Genomic DNA, 14,064 nt, shown 5'->3' with positions numbered 1-14,064 from the left:
GGATGGAGGGCACCTGTGGGGAAGACCAGTGTAATTTTTTGCTCCTTCAAGGCTGGGGTCGGTGTTCTAGATCTCTATGGGAAGGATGGGCTGCCACCACAGGATGAGACGTTTCAGAGATACCTGGGGAGTCCAGATGCTTCTGCTCCATGGGAAAGGGATGCTGGTTTTCCCACGTGGGCATCTGATGTTGGCATGACAGACTTGCCTTGGTTGAAGATTCAACTGTCTTTGATGTTCAGCCACTCCTGTGGAATCCTGGGTTTGAACTTTGTCCACTGCCTGAGATGGGGCCACTTTGTAGGCTATTGAGGAGACTGGGGCTTCCCCTTAGTTTTCACTTTGTCAGTTACCCTAAGCTTTGCAACCCCACGTGGGCCATCAAAGCCTGGAAGTCACCTCTATCCATTCCCATAGGTCTCACATGCCTGGATCTTCTCGCCTGCCAAGAAATTTCTCTCCACCTGCTGGCTCAGCGAAAATTTCTAACGTGAGTCTTCTAGCAGCTGAGCTGTCGCCTTGTGTCCGGGGCTGTCTGCACACCAGTTACCGCCAGGATGGGATCCTCATTTCCAACGGGTAGGTGAGGATCAATCTGGTACCAAGACCCCATCTTACCACCTGCTTTTTGGACCACTCCAGAACCAACCGTCTCAGGTTGGGGCCTTCAGGAAGCTGATGCTTAGAAGGAGTTAGGGTGCCAAAGGCCGATTGGTGGCTACTACTCACTAAGGGAGCAGGGAGTAGTCAGGGTTGGACAGGATGTCCCTTCAGCCTGTGACATGGACCTGACAGTCTCTATCAGCCCCTCAGGGAGCAGCAGAGCCAGGATTGTCATCACAGGTCATCAGAGGCCCACACTGGGTCCGATGTCAGGCCCTTGCAGTGCCTGAGGCTTTGCAGTCCATACTGATGGGATGGGAGAAGCAGCATCTGAGTTTGGTGCCCCAGGAATGGGTGTGTGCTAAGCAGAACACATAGGCACCAGCCACCTTTGTACCTGCAGACCTCACTCCACTCTGCAGCCAGTTGGGCTAGGAAGGGGTATGCTTCCGGGGCATTTGCTAACCGTGCATCTGTTTACATCTGTGTAAACATGGCTGAATGGGAGAGGGCAGATCTGGGTACAAAACATCGTAACGCAAAACAGATTTAAGTCAGCAGACACTCACTCTGTAAGAGGCTCCATGGCAGTGCAGGTACATATGTGCGCACTTCTCTCTGTCACTCAGTGCCGAGAAGGGTACCTTCTAGGGCAATCTGTCAACTGCGGAATGTGAAAGGAGGCAGAATGAGATTAGGTGAATGTGAAGAGGAAGGATCCACTGGCTCAGGGCAGAAGGATGCAGAGAAAAGGGTCGTTTGAACTGGGTCTTGAAGGTAATAGGTGTCTCAGGTAGGAATTGGGGGACAGGCCCCCTGAAAAGGCCAGATACCTGAGGGAAATGAGAAGATTCTTGGCCAGAGTGATGAACTTGTAGACTGAGGTCATGGGAAATGCAGCTGGGAACTAGACCAGGTTCACCTCATAGATGCCACCCTTAGGTGTCTGGGCATGTCCTGGGTGCAGCTGGTCAATGCCCTCACTTGCAGTTTTAATGATGAACTTTTGTTCTGTCCCTGAAAAGAATTCATTGATTCACTCGTTTGGTCATTTAGTCATTTGACAAACCTTTGCATGCCTCTGGTAGGCCAGGCAGCACGTAGAGACTGGGCACACATGGTAATAAATTGCAGCCCTGTGTGGCCCAGGAGCAGTCTTCCACAGATGAGCCGTGATTCCTGCAGCATGCTCCTGTCCTTGCTGATCTGAACATAGGGGCCATCTCCTTTTGAGACTGCCTTATTCTCCTGGTTTGAGATGAGGTTTCCAACTGTTCTTGACTTTAGAAGGAAGTTTGGAGAGATGACATTAGGTCTTTATGTTATGAGGATTATTGTGGGGGATGGGGTGAGGGTGTTGGGGCCAGGCCCTCCTGGACCCTACCAGAAGGTTGATTTACCCAATGTGGCACCTTGAGTTGCCCAGGCTGAGCAGTGTGGCCCAGAGAAGATGTGGTGTGGGTTTGCCTAGGCTGCGTCTCAGGTGGCCTGAGCTTTAAGTGTCTAGGCTGAGACACTGAGGAGTATAGCAGCGTGTACCCCTTGCTCACTACCTCTGGACGTGCTGCCTTTGGAGGAAGAGGGTATGTGGTGAAGTCAGGATGATGAGTCATGTCTCCTTGGCATGTTGTATCACCCAGTACAGTGTTCGTAAAAATGGTACTTGGAGAAAGCTTTAGGAAAGGGGCCTGCTGTGTGTATGAAATGACACTAGAGTTTGACAAGAGTAATGTAGGGCTAGCTCATTGTGCCATCTGCTGGCCGACTCATCTAACTTCACTTTGAATTGAAGGTGGTAGGTCATCAGAGATTTTATCAGTGAGTAGCTTCCATAGCAGAAAGCTCCATGCAGTGCTTGGGGGGCTGGGGAGGAGCGGTGAGTAAAAACAAGGTGCTAAGAAACCCTGCTTGCTTGTTCCTTGTGAAGGGCCTATACTAGTAGGCTAGACATTGGCATGGAAGCCCATTGTTTGAATCCATGGATCTGTGAGCATGGAAGTGCTCCCTTTTCTGAGTGGGCATGTGTTTGTGCAGCTTATAGGCTGGACCAGCACCCAGGGCACACAGGGCTGGGGTGATGCATGGCTGTGAAGTGGTGCGCTGACAGTCCTGTAAAGCTTTGCAGTTCACAACATACTTGCCCTTGGGTCCTTGTGTCCCGGCTCAGGAAGGATGCCTGTCCAGGTCCCTTTCCTCATCCTAGTACCACACTAGATTTTCCCTGGGCTCCTGGGACTGCATTATCATTCTCTTCACTTTAAAGACGAGGCAGCTGAGATTCAGAGAGGGGAGGTGGTTTACTTCAGGATGTACAGTAGATAACTGAGGCAAGATTCAACTAGTCCTCCTGACTCTGGTTATCTGCTCCCTCTACCCACAGAGGGTAGGGGGTAGACTATGGTACCTGGAAGGCCCTTTCAAGCTGTGGAAGCATTTGATGCTCTGACTGTACCGTTTGGGACTTAAGCCTTAGCTGTCTCTTTGGTTCCTGGATTGCTTAATTCAGTTCTATGCCTGCCAAGCACAGGTTCTCTCTGCCTGTGATTCAAAAAGCCTGACTCCTCTGAACCACTTCCTCCTTCTGTCCACTCAGTGTCTACCTAAACCTCATGTTCGATTTCTCACCCTCAGGTGTAGAAGAAAGACAGCTCTTAGTTTGGGTCCTTGTGTTGTGTTTCAGCTCAGGCTGTCGCTCTATTCCTAGGTCACATGGTGGTCACTCATTCCCACGTATTTCTGCATACTGGTTATCCGGAATTCGTTCTCATTTCCTTATTTCTTTGCTTCTCATTGTGTACTCTCCTTTTTTCTGCTTTGCTATCTGGGTCCCAAGCCTTTTCTGTGTTTGGTTTCTCTTCTGTAACTCTCTGGAGTAGACACACATGTATAGTGAAGTTATGAAATTTATGACTAAGCTTTAGGGTCACTGGCTTGTACAGGCCTTGAAGAGGCCCGAGCATTATCGTTTATGCTACTTATATGGTTTGTAAAATCTACGAGAGTTTTTTTTTTTTTTTTAGCCGCAGTGGGTTCAGGGTACCTCTCTTTTCATTTTAATGTGTCCATCACTTTTTCTCTTGTGTTGGGTGGCAGTGCAGTGACCATGGGCATATTGAGAATCTGGCCAAGGGGATGTTAAATTGAGATCCATTTAATTTGGATTTAGAGAGAGATTTAAGGGGCTCACACCAATTCTGTAGATGTTTAAGTTATTGCGAGCTGCCCTGTGTTGAAATTGCTTTCAGGAATACCTCTTAATGTGCCAACACACACAGTATCAGATCAAGAGGTATGAGGCCGGAGGGCACAATGTGATGTCGCTGTGCTTTACAGCACTATGTGCCAAAAGCGTGTTGGCAGTCATGGAGAATCGAGGTTCACAATGTAAGGAGCCAAAGTTAGTCTGCAGAAAAGTCTTCCAGTCAGAGATGTAAAATGGACAGACACAAGTCCTCTCCTGTCTGGAATATAGTTAGTGTGCAGTGTACGCAGTTATAAACACAACATAGATTCATGCTAAAATTTGGATGGAGGTTGTGTGAAATGGGATTCTTGAGAATTCCTGTGGTTCTGAGGCATAGGCGTGTAGCAGGACTACACACATTGAGTAGTGTGCAGAAAAGAGTTAATTTAGCAGGCCTGAGACTGCTGTCCATAGAAAGGCCTGCTCATAAGGGTGGCCCTCTGCTGGCATCTGGGCACTTGGCTCTCAGAGAGCCCCCAGTTAACAGAAAACCGATAAGCCTTGCTCACTTGTAAACTGTTTTTAAAAACAATGTGGTTTATGCTGAATCCCTGCTTTCCTTCTGGGAATCTGGAATTTGGGTGCACACGAGCCAGAGGGTGCCTTTGTGACCAGCCCTGCATAACACCGTGGGCATTGAGTCTGGGCTGCCTTGGGCAGAAACATTATACACATGTCACTGCATTTTCATTGCCGAAGGAACAGTCTGCACTTGGGTTCCTCCAGGCTCTGCCTGGGGCTTCTCCCCTCATGATCCACCTGTTTGTCCTTGCTACATCGCCATAATAAATGATAGCTGTGAGTACAATTTGCTGAGTCCTGTGAGTCTCCAAATACAACAGACAAGAAAAGTAGGAATAATATATTACAGAGGTGGGTCAGGTAGTTAATAAAAATCTGCTTTTATGATGGCATTTTTCCTGAATTTTGAGATGTGTCTAACATTTGATTTTTCAGATGTATGCTCTATTGTATTACTTTTCTCATTTTAAATACACACTTTTGTTCCTAATTTTATATTGGTAATTTTGTATTATCCTTAAAGAGGGCTTCAAGTGTTATGACCTTCAGGCTTCACAGAAACTGATTCTGCCTCTCTCATGAATCTAAGACTTTCCACTTATTTCTTGTCGATTTTGTCATTGTCATCCCATATTTCACAGGTGAGGAAATTAAAACTCAAAGATATAAGTTAAGCTTACTTGGCAAAACTTGGACAAGATCCAGGTGTTCCAACTCCCAATTTAATGCTCTTTTACCTCCATTCCATAAAGTTTTAATGAGATTTGTGTGAATCATGGTCATGGTGTACTGGACACACACAAAGGATGGCGTGTAGAAGGCAGAAGTTCTAGTCTCTTCTCTTTCGGTAGATGGGTGATCTTGAATGAGTCCTTTCCATTCTGGGACACATCTTCCCCTTTTGTAAAACAGAAGGGCTGGACTAGATGCTCTTTTGAGGCCTTTCTCTCTCTTGTGTTCCCTGAGTTTGTCATTCTAAAAATGCTGAACTACACAATCACAGTTAAAACCATTCATCTTCTTGTCCTTGGCTCTTCCCCATCTCTAAAAATGGAAATAAGATACCTGCTTCTCCCAGTTGTTGTGAAGCCCCATGCATGATAGAGCAAGTGGTCAGAGGTTGCTTTCATCTTTCTGTCCAATCAGGAACAAATGTTTTCATGTATAATTCTCACCCCTCCCCTTCGGAATCAGAGAATCTTTGGTCAGCAAACCTAAATTTTAAAAAGAAAAGAAAAATATACAAATTTTGTTTTTAAAACTTTTAAAAATGAAAGTATAATTTGCAAACAAAAAATGCACAAATATTAAGTGAACAGAACAATGGATATTCAGGAAGTTAACACACCAGTAACCAGTATTTATATGGAGGACGAGAACATTGCTAGAACTCTCTAGTGATCCCCTCCAACTCACTACTTCTGCCCACAGGTAACCACTAGTTTTGACTTGTGGTATCTTTGATTGCTTCACGTAAATGGAATCTTACATTATGTAATTTTGTTATTGTCTGGATTCTTAATATTGTTCGTGAGATTCATCCATGTTGTTGTGTGAGCAGTATTTCTTTAATTCTTATTGCTATATAGTATTCCATTTTATGATTATACTATGATTAATTTATCCGTTCTACTGTTTGTGGACACTGGCCTGGTTTCCAGCTTTTTGTTATTACACATAAAGCTGCTGTGAGCATTCTCGTGTTGACTTTTTTTAGTAAGTACATGTTTCTGTTGTACATATGTCTAGGGGTGGAATTGATGATTTATAGGGTGTGCATACGTTTAATTTTCGCAGATACTGTCAAATAGCTTCCCATAGTGGTGGTAGCTGTTTACACTGCCACCAGCAGTGTGTGAGTTCCACTTACACTCCATCCTTGGTAGCACATGCTGTCACTTCAGTGGGCACGCAGGGGGATCTTGTTTTGGTTTGTTTACGTAGAGGGAACTTCTGCAGTGTACTCTTTCCTGAATTTGACTGAAGCACAGAGCCATGTACCCATCACCAAATTCAAGATACAGAGGATTCCATCACCCTACAGACTGCCTGGTGCTGCCTCTTTGTATCCCACCCCTCTCCTGTTCCCAAACTCTGGCAGCCACTGGTCTGATCTTTATCCCTACAGTTTTACCTTTACCAGATTGTCAACTAAATGGAGTCACGTGATATGTAGTCTTGCATCTGGCTTCTCTCAGTCAGATGCCTTCGCGATTCATCCATGTAGTTGTGCGTATCTCTCTTTTATTTGTCGGTGGTAGTCCATTATATGGATGCGCCACATTTTATCTAGTCACCAGTTGAGGGACATTTGGTTTGTTTCTAGTTTTTGTCTATTATGAATAAAGTTGTTATAAGTATTCGTATACAGGTTTTTGTGTAAACATAGTTTTTATTTCTATTCAGTAAATAAATACCCAGGAGCAGGATTACTAGTTTACATGGTAAATGAATGTTTACCTTTATGACAACTTGGCAAACTTCTGCATCATGGTTGTACCACTTTGCATTCCTATCAGCAGTGTTTGAGAGTTCCAGTGTGGCAACATCTGTGTCATCTATTTCTGGTGTTTAAAAATTTTAGCTCTTCTGAGTTGTATAGTAGTATCTCATTGTGGTTTTAATTTGCATTTCTCTGGTGATTAATAACGTTGAGCATCTTTCTCCATGCTTATTTGCCATCCATATAACTTCTTTGGTGAATGTTCTGTTCACATCTTTTGCCCATTTCAAAAACTGAGGTGCTTATTTTCTTATTGTTAATTTTTTAAAACTTTGTTTTGAAATAATTATAGATTCAGAGGAAGTTGTCAAGAAATCTACAGGGGGGCTCCATACACCCTCACTCAGCTCTCCCAGTGGGAACATCTTACATAACTACAGTACAGTGTCATGACCAGGAAATTGGCATTGGTACAACCCACAGAGCTTACTTACATTTTGCCAGTTACACATGCAATTATGTGTGTGTCTCTGTGCAATTTTTTTCACCTGTAACTTCCACCACAATCAAAGTATAGAACTGTACCATCACTGTATGATCAACCCACCCCACAGGTACCCTTTTATAGCCTCTCCCACTTCCTACCACACATACCTTAACCTTGGAAACCACTATTTTGTTCTCCATCTCTATAATTTTGTTATTCTAAGACTCTTATATGCATAGAATAATCTTATAATGTCTAACCTTTTGCTCTTGGACTTTTTTTTTCACTCAGCAAAATTACCTAGAGAATCAAGTTCTTGCCTATATCAATAATTTGTTTCTTTTTATTGCTGGATAGTATTTCATAGTATAGATGTAGCATAATTTAATCATTCACACATTTTGCTAATTTCTAGTTTTTGGCTATTGAAGCCACTATGTATATTCATGTACAGGTTTCTGCACTAACCTAAGTTTTCATTTCTCTGTGAAAAATGACCAAGAGTGCAATTGCTGGGTCATCTACTAAGTCTATTTTTAGTGTTTTTAAATGTAATCTTTTTTTTTTTTAATATTAGTTTCTGGTATGCAGTACAATGGTTTAATGTTTATATAATTTATAAGGCGATCATCCCTATTACTCAAGCTCCCATCCTGCCATACACAGCCATTATGATACTGGCTATGTTCCCTATGCTGTACTCTATGTCCCTGTGACTCTTTTGTAACTACCAATTTGTACTTCTTAATCCCTTCACCTTTTCACCCAGCCCCCTAAACCCCTTCCTCTGGCAATCACCAGTTCGTTCTCTGTATATATGATTCTATGTTTGTTTTGTTAATTTTGTTTCTTAGATTCCACAGATAAGTGAAACCATGCGGTATTTATCTTTCTCTGTCTGACTTATTTCACTCAGCACTATACCCTCTAGGTCCATCCATGTCATTGCAAATGGTAAGATTTCATTTTTTATGTATGAGTTATCTGGTGTGTGTGTGTATACACCAGATTACTCAGCCATAAAAAATCCATGTCATTGTAAATGGTAAGATTTCATATTTTATGGCTGAGTAATCTGGTGTGTGTGTGTATACACATACACACAGACATATATATACTATAACTTTTTTATCCATTCTATTGATGCGCACTTAAGTTGCTTCCATATCTTGGCTATTATAAATTGTGCTGCCATGAACATAGGGATGCATAGATCTTTACGAATTATGGTTTTGATTTTCTTTGGATAAATACCCAGAAATGCAATTGCTGAGTCAAAGGTAGTTCTATTTTTAATTTTTTGAGTAACTTCAAACTTTTCCACAGTGGCTGTACCATTTTGCAATCTCACCAACAGTGTACAAGGGCTCCCTTTTCTCCACATCCTCACCAACACTTGATTTTTTTGATTTATTGATGATAGCCATTCCGAAAGGTATGAGGTAATATCTTATTGTGGTTTTAATTTGCATTTCTCTGATCATAAGTGACCTTGAGCATCTTTTCATATGTCTATTGGTCATCTCTGTGTCCTCTTTGGAGAAATATCTATTCAGGTCATCTGCTCATTTTTTTAAGTTGGATTGTTTTGTTGTTGTTGTTGTTGTTGCGTTGTATGAGTTTTTTATAAATTTTGGACATTAACCCCTTATCAGATGTATTATAGGCAAATATCTTCTCCCATTCAGTAGGTTGTCTTTTTGTTTTGTTGATGGTTTCCTTTGCTACACAAAACTTTTTAGTTTGATGTGGTCCCATTTGTTTATTTTTCCTTTTGTTTCCCTTGCCTGAGGAGATATATCAGAAAAAAATTGCTGATAGCAATATCAGAGAGTTTACTATGTTTTCTTACAGAAGTTTTATAATTTAAGATCTGACATTTAAGTCTTTAATCCATTTTGAGTTTTTTCTTGTGTATGGTATAAGAAGGTGGTCCTATTTCATTTTTTTTCATGTATCCATCCAGTTTTCCCAATACTTGAAGAGACTGTCTTTACCCCATTGTGTATTCTTCCCTCCTTTGTCGTATATTAAATGACCAAATAGGCATGGATTTATTTCTGGGCTCTCTATTCTCTTTCTATTGATCCGTGTATTTGTTTTTATGCCAGTACCGTGCTGTTTTGATTACTGTAGCCTTGTAGTATAGTTTGATATCAGATAGTGTAATACCTCCAACTTCATTCTTCTTTCTCAAGATTACTGTGGCTCTTCAGGATCTTTTATGGTTCCATATAAATTTTTATATTGTTTGTTCTAGCTCTCTGAAAAATGCCATTGGTATTTTGATAGGAATTGCATTGAATCTATAGATTGCTTTGGGTTGTGTGGCCATTGTAATGATGTTGATTCTTCCTACCCACGAGCATGGTACATGCTTCCATTTATTTGGATCTTCTTCAATTTCTTTTATCAATGACTTATAATTTTCAGAGAACAGATTTTTTACTTCTTGATGCAATTGTAAATGGGATTCTTTTCTTAATTTATCTTTCTGATATTTTGTCATTGGTGTATAAAAATACAAATGACTTCTGAATATTAATTTCGTATCCTGCTACTTTACTGAATTCATTGATCAGTTCTAACAGTTTTTTGGTAGACTCTTTAGGGTTCTCCCTCTATAGTATTATGTCATCCACAAATAATGACAGTTTTACTTCTTTCTTTCCATTTTGGATTCCTTTTATATCTTTTTCTTGTTTGATTGCTATAGCTAGGACTTCCAATATCGTGTTGAATAGAAGTGAAAATGGACATTTTCATCTTGTTCCTAATCTCAAGGAAAATGCTTTTAGCTTTTCCCCATTGAGTATGATATTAGCTGTAGGATTATCATATTTGGCCTTTATTATGTTGAGGTATGTTCCCTCTATTCCCACTTTGCCAAGAGTTTTTATCATAAATGGATGTTGGATATTGTTGAATGCTTTTTCTGCATCTATGATTTTATCTTTCAATTTCTTAATGTGGTGTATCACATTAATTCATTTGCAGATATTGTACGAACCTTGTATCCCAGAAATAAATCCAACTTGGTCATGGTGTAAGATATTGTTAATGTGTTGCTAAATTCAGTTTGCTAATATTTTGTTGAGGATTTTTGCATCAATGTTCATCAGGGTTATCAACCTATAGTTTTCTTTTTTTTTTTTTTTGTATTGTCTTTGCCTGGTTTTGGAATCAGGGTAATGGTGACCTTGTAAAAAGAGTTAGGGAGCCTTCCCTCCTCTGGAATTTTTGGCATAGTTTAGAAGAATGCATGTTAATTCTTCTTTGAATGCTTGGTAAACTTTACCTATGAAGCCATCTAGTCCTTGATTATTGATTTCATTGGTGATACTCAGTTCATCTTTTCTGTTTCTTCTTGACTCGGTCTTGGGAGATTGTATTTTTCTAGGAATGTATCTATTTCTTCCAGATTGTCTAATTTGTTGGCATATAATTGCTCATAATATTTTTTTATAATCCTTTGTATTTCTTTGGAGTCATTCATTTCTGATTTTATTTATATGGGTCCCCTCTCTTTTTTTCTTGATGAGTCTGGTTAAAGGTTTATCAGTTTTAGTTATCCTGTCAAAGAGCCACCTCTTGGTTTCATTAACCTTTTGTATTGTTTTTCTAGACTCTATTTCATTTATTTCCACTCTGATCTGTATTATTTCCTTCCTTCTATTCACTTTGGGCTTTGCTTGCTGTTCTTTTTCTAGTTCTTTTAAGTGTAAGGTTAGATTGTTTATTTGAGCTTTTTCTTGTTTCTTGAGGTACACCTGTTTTTGCTATGAATTTCCCCCTTACGACAGCTTTTGCCATGTCTTATAGATTTTGAGTCGTTGTGTTTCATTTTCATTTGTTTCTAGGTATCTTTTGATTTCTCCCTTGATCCCATTGTTAACTCATTCATTGTTTAGTAGCACATTTATTAGCCTACATATATTTGTTTTTTTCCGTTTTTTTTTTTTTCTAGTAGTTGATTTCTAGTTTCATACCATTGTGGTCGGAGAAGGCGCTTGATATGATTTAAATCTTCTTAAATGTATTGAGATTTGTTTTGTGTCCTAATGTGGTCTATCTTGGAAAATGTTCCATGTGCACTCAAGAAGAATGTATATTCTTGCTGCTTTGGGATGAAAAGCTCTGAAAATATCAATTGAATCCGTCTGGTCTAGTGTGTCATTTAAGGTTTCTGTTTCCTTGTTGATTTTCTGTCTGGAAGATCTGTTCATTGGTATCAATGGGGTGTTAAAGTCCCCTACTATGAGTGTGTTACTGTTGATTTCTCCTTTTATGTCGGTCAATAGGTGCTTCTGTGTTGGGTGCGTGTATGTTTACTAGGGTTATGCTCTCTTCTTGTATTGATCCCTTTATTATTATAATGTACTTCTTTGTCTCTAATTTGTCTTCTTTGTTTTAAAGTCTATTTTGTCTGATATAAGTATCGCTACCCCAGCTTTTAAAAAAATTTCATTTGCATGAAATATCTTTTTCTGTCCCTTTACTTTCTGTTTGTGTGTGTCATTTAATCTGAAATAGGTCTCTTGTAACAAGCATATGTATGGGTCTTGTTTTCTTACCTATTCAGCTCCCTTATTTTTTGATTTAATCAACATTTAATCTATTTATATTTAAAGTGATTATTGACAGGTACATAGTTATTACTATTTTATTATTCATATTTATGGGGTTCCCCCCTTCTTTTTACAGAAGTCCTCTTAATATTTCTTGTAAAACTGGCTTATTGGTGATGAATTTCTTTAGCTTTTTCCTGTCTGGGAAACTCTTTATCTCACCTTCCATTTTAATTGATAGACTTGATGGGTAGAGTCGTCTTGGTTGTAGGTCCCTTTTTCATCACTTTGAATGTTTCTTGCCATTCCCTTCTGGCCTGCAAAGTTTCTGTTGAAAATCAGCTGACATTCTTTTGGGAGCTTCCTTGTAAGTAACTAGCTGTCTTTCTCTTGCCACTTTCAAGATTCTCTCCTTGTCTTTAACCTTTGGCATTTTAATTATGATGTGCATTGGTTTAGGTTTGTTTGAATTCCTCTTGTTTGGGACTTTGTGTTTCCTGGACCTCTATGTCTATTTCCTTTGCCAGGTTAGGGAAGTTTTCAGTCCTTACTTCAAATAGGTTCAACTTTCCTCTATTCTTTTTTTTTATTCTTTTTTCTTTTTGCTGTTCTGATTGGGTGTTTTATGCTACCTTGCCTCCAACTCACTGATTTGATCCTTTGCTTCACCTAATGTACTATCAATTCCTTCTAGTGTATTCTTCATTTCAGTTATTATTCATTTCTGATGGGTTCTTTTTATGGTTTCTGTGTCCTTTTTTATGCTTACTATCTCTCTTTTGGAGTCCTCATTGAGCTCATCTATTCTTCCTCTGAATTCATGGCGCATCCTTCTAACCACTGTTTTGAACTCTGTCTCTGGTAGGTTGCTTGCCTCTATTTCGTTTAGCTTTTATTTTCTAGAGTTTTCTCCTTGTTCATTTACAGCATGTTTCTTTGTTTTCTCATTTTAATGCCTCTCTATGTTTCTATGTATTAGAAAGATTTGTTACATCTCTCAACCTTGGCCAGATGGCCTAATGTAGTAGGTGTCCCGTGTGGCCCAGTGGCACAATCTCCCTGATCACCTGTGCCGGGGGCTCTGGGCGTGTTCCTTGTGTGGGTTGTGTGTATTCTCCTGTTGTAGCTAAGCCTTGACTGCTGTTACACGTCAGTGGATGGGATTGACTCTTAGGCTGACTGGTGTGTATTGGCCACGCCCACAGGGTTTGAGCTGCTGTGTGGGGGCTGACTCCAAGGAGTGGGATTCGCCCCAGAAGTCTCGTGCACCTGTTGAGACCACCTTTTTGGTGTGCCCCTAATGGAGCTAGTCAGGTAGTGCTCTGTTGTGGTCTGTCCAGGTGTGTTGGTTCTGTGGCCTCTTGTGAGGGGCTCCCATGTAGGCCAAGGTCAGCCACTGCCTTTGACTGCTCAGGGCCTAAAGAATTTCTTTAAGATTTCCTGTAGAGTAATACTACTGGCTATGATTTTCATCATTATTTTTGTTTTTCTGAGAAAGTCTTTTTCTCTTAGCCATGTGGAGATATAATTTACATACTGTACAATTCACCCTTTTAAGTGTACACTTCAATGGTTTTTAGTGAATTTACAAAGTTGTGCAACCATCACCAAAATCCACTCTTTAGAATATTGCCATTACCCCAAAGATCCCTCATACTATAAATCAGTCACCTTCCCCAGGAAACCACTAATTTTCTTTCTATGCCTATAGAGTTTTCTTTTTTGTAATTTTATGTAAATTGGATCATATAGTATTGAGTCTTTTGCATCAGGCTTTTTTTACTTAGCATAATGAGATTCATTTATGTTGTAGCATGAATCAGTGTTTTGTTCCTTTGTATTGCTTGATAGTATTCCACTGTTTGAGATGTGCCCTATTTTGTTTGTTTATTAGTTGATGAACATTTGATTATTTTTTGGCTGTTGTGAATAATGCTTTTATGAACATTTGCTTTCGAGTCTTTGAGTGTACGTGTTTTCATTTTACTTCTTCCTTAGGAGTGAAATTGCTGGTTCATATGGTAAATTTATATTTCACATTAATTTTTGTCTTTCAGTAAATAAACTACTTTTAAAAGAGGTTTATTATTTAAGATACACTATTTACTTAATACTATTCATTCTCTATTTTGTTTAAGATGATGATTTTTTACAATGTGAAACTACTTCTGTGCCATCAAATTTATTATCTATAATC

General features: G+C 39.9%; 1 long non-coding RNA gene across 5 annotated transcripts in view; it reads left to right on the top strand.

Annotated features, from left to right (window-relative positions):
* Positions 1-24: 24 nt before the first annotated feature.
* Positions 25-14,064, top strand: part of LOC107196234 — a 107,609-nt gene continuing 93,569 nt past the window's right edge. For all 5 annotated transcript variants that reach the window (XR_003048433.1, XR_001517611.2, XR_003048432.1 and 2 more), the window contains exon 1: positions 25-579. This is a non-coding gene — a long non-coding RNA (uncharacterized LOC107196234). The remainder of the gene's footprint in view (positions 580-14,064) is intronic.

The sequence above is a fragment of the Pteropus alecto genome, unplaced genomic scaffold, assembly GCF_000325575.1.
Source record: "Pteropus alecto unplaced genomic scaffold, ASM32557v1 scaffold341, whole genome shotgun sequence".
Lineage (NCBI taxonomy): Eukaryota > Metazoa > Chordata > Mammalia > Chiroptera > Pteropodidae > Pteropus > Pteropus alecto.
Note: the sequence above shows the minus strand (reverse complement) of the source record. Positions and strands in the feature narration are given on the sequence as shown.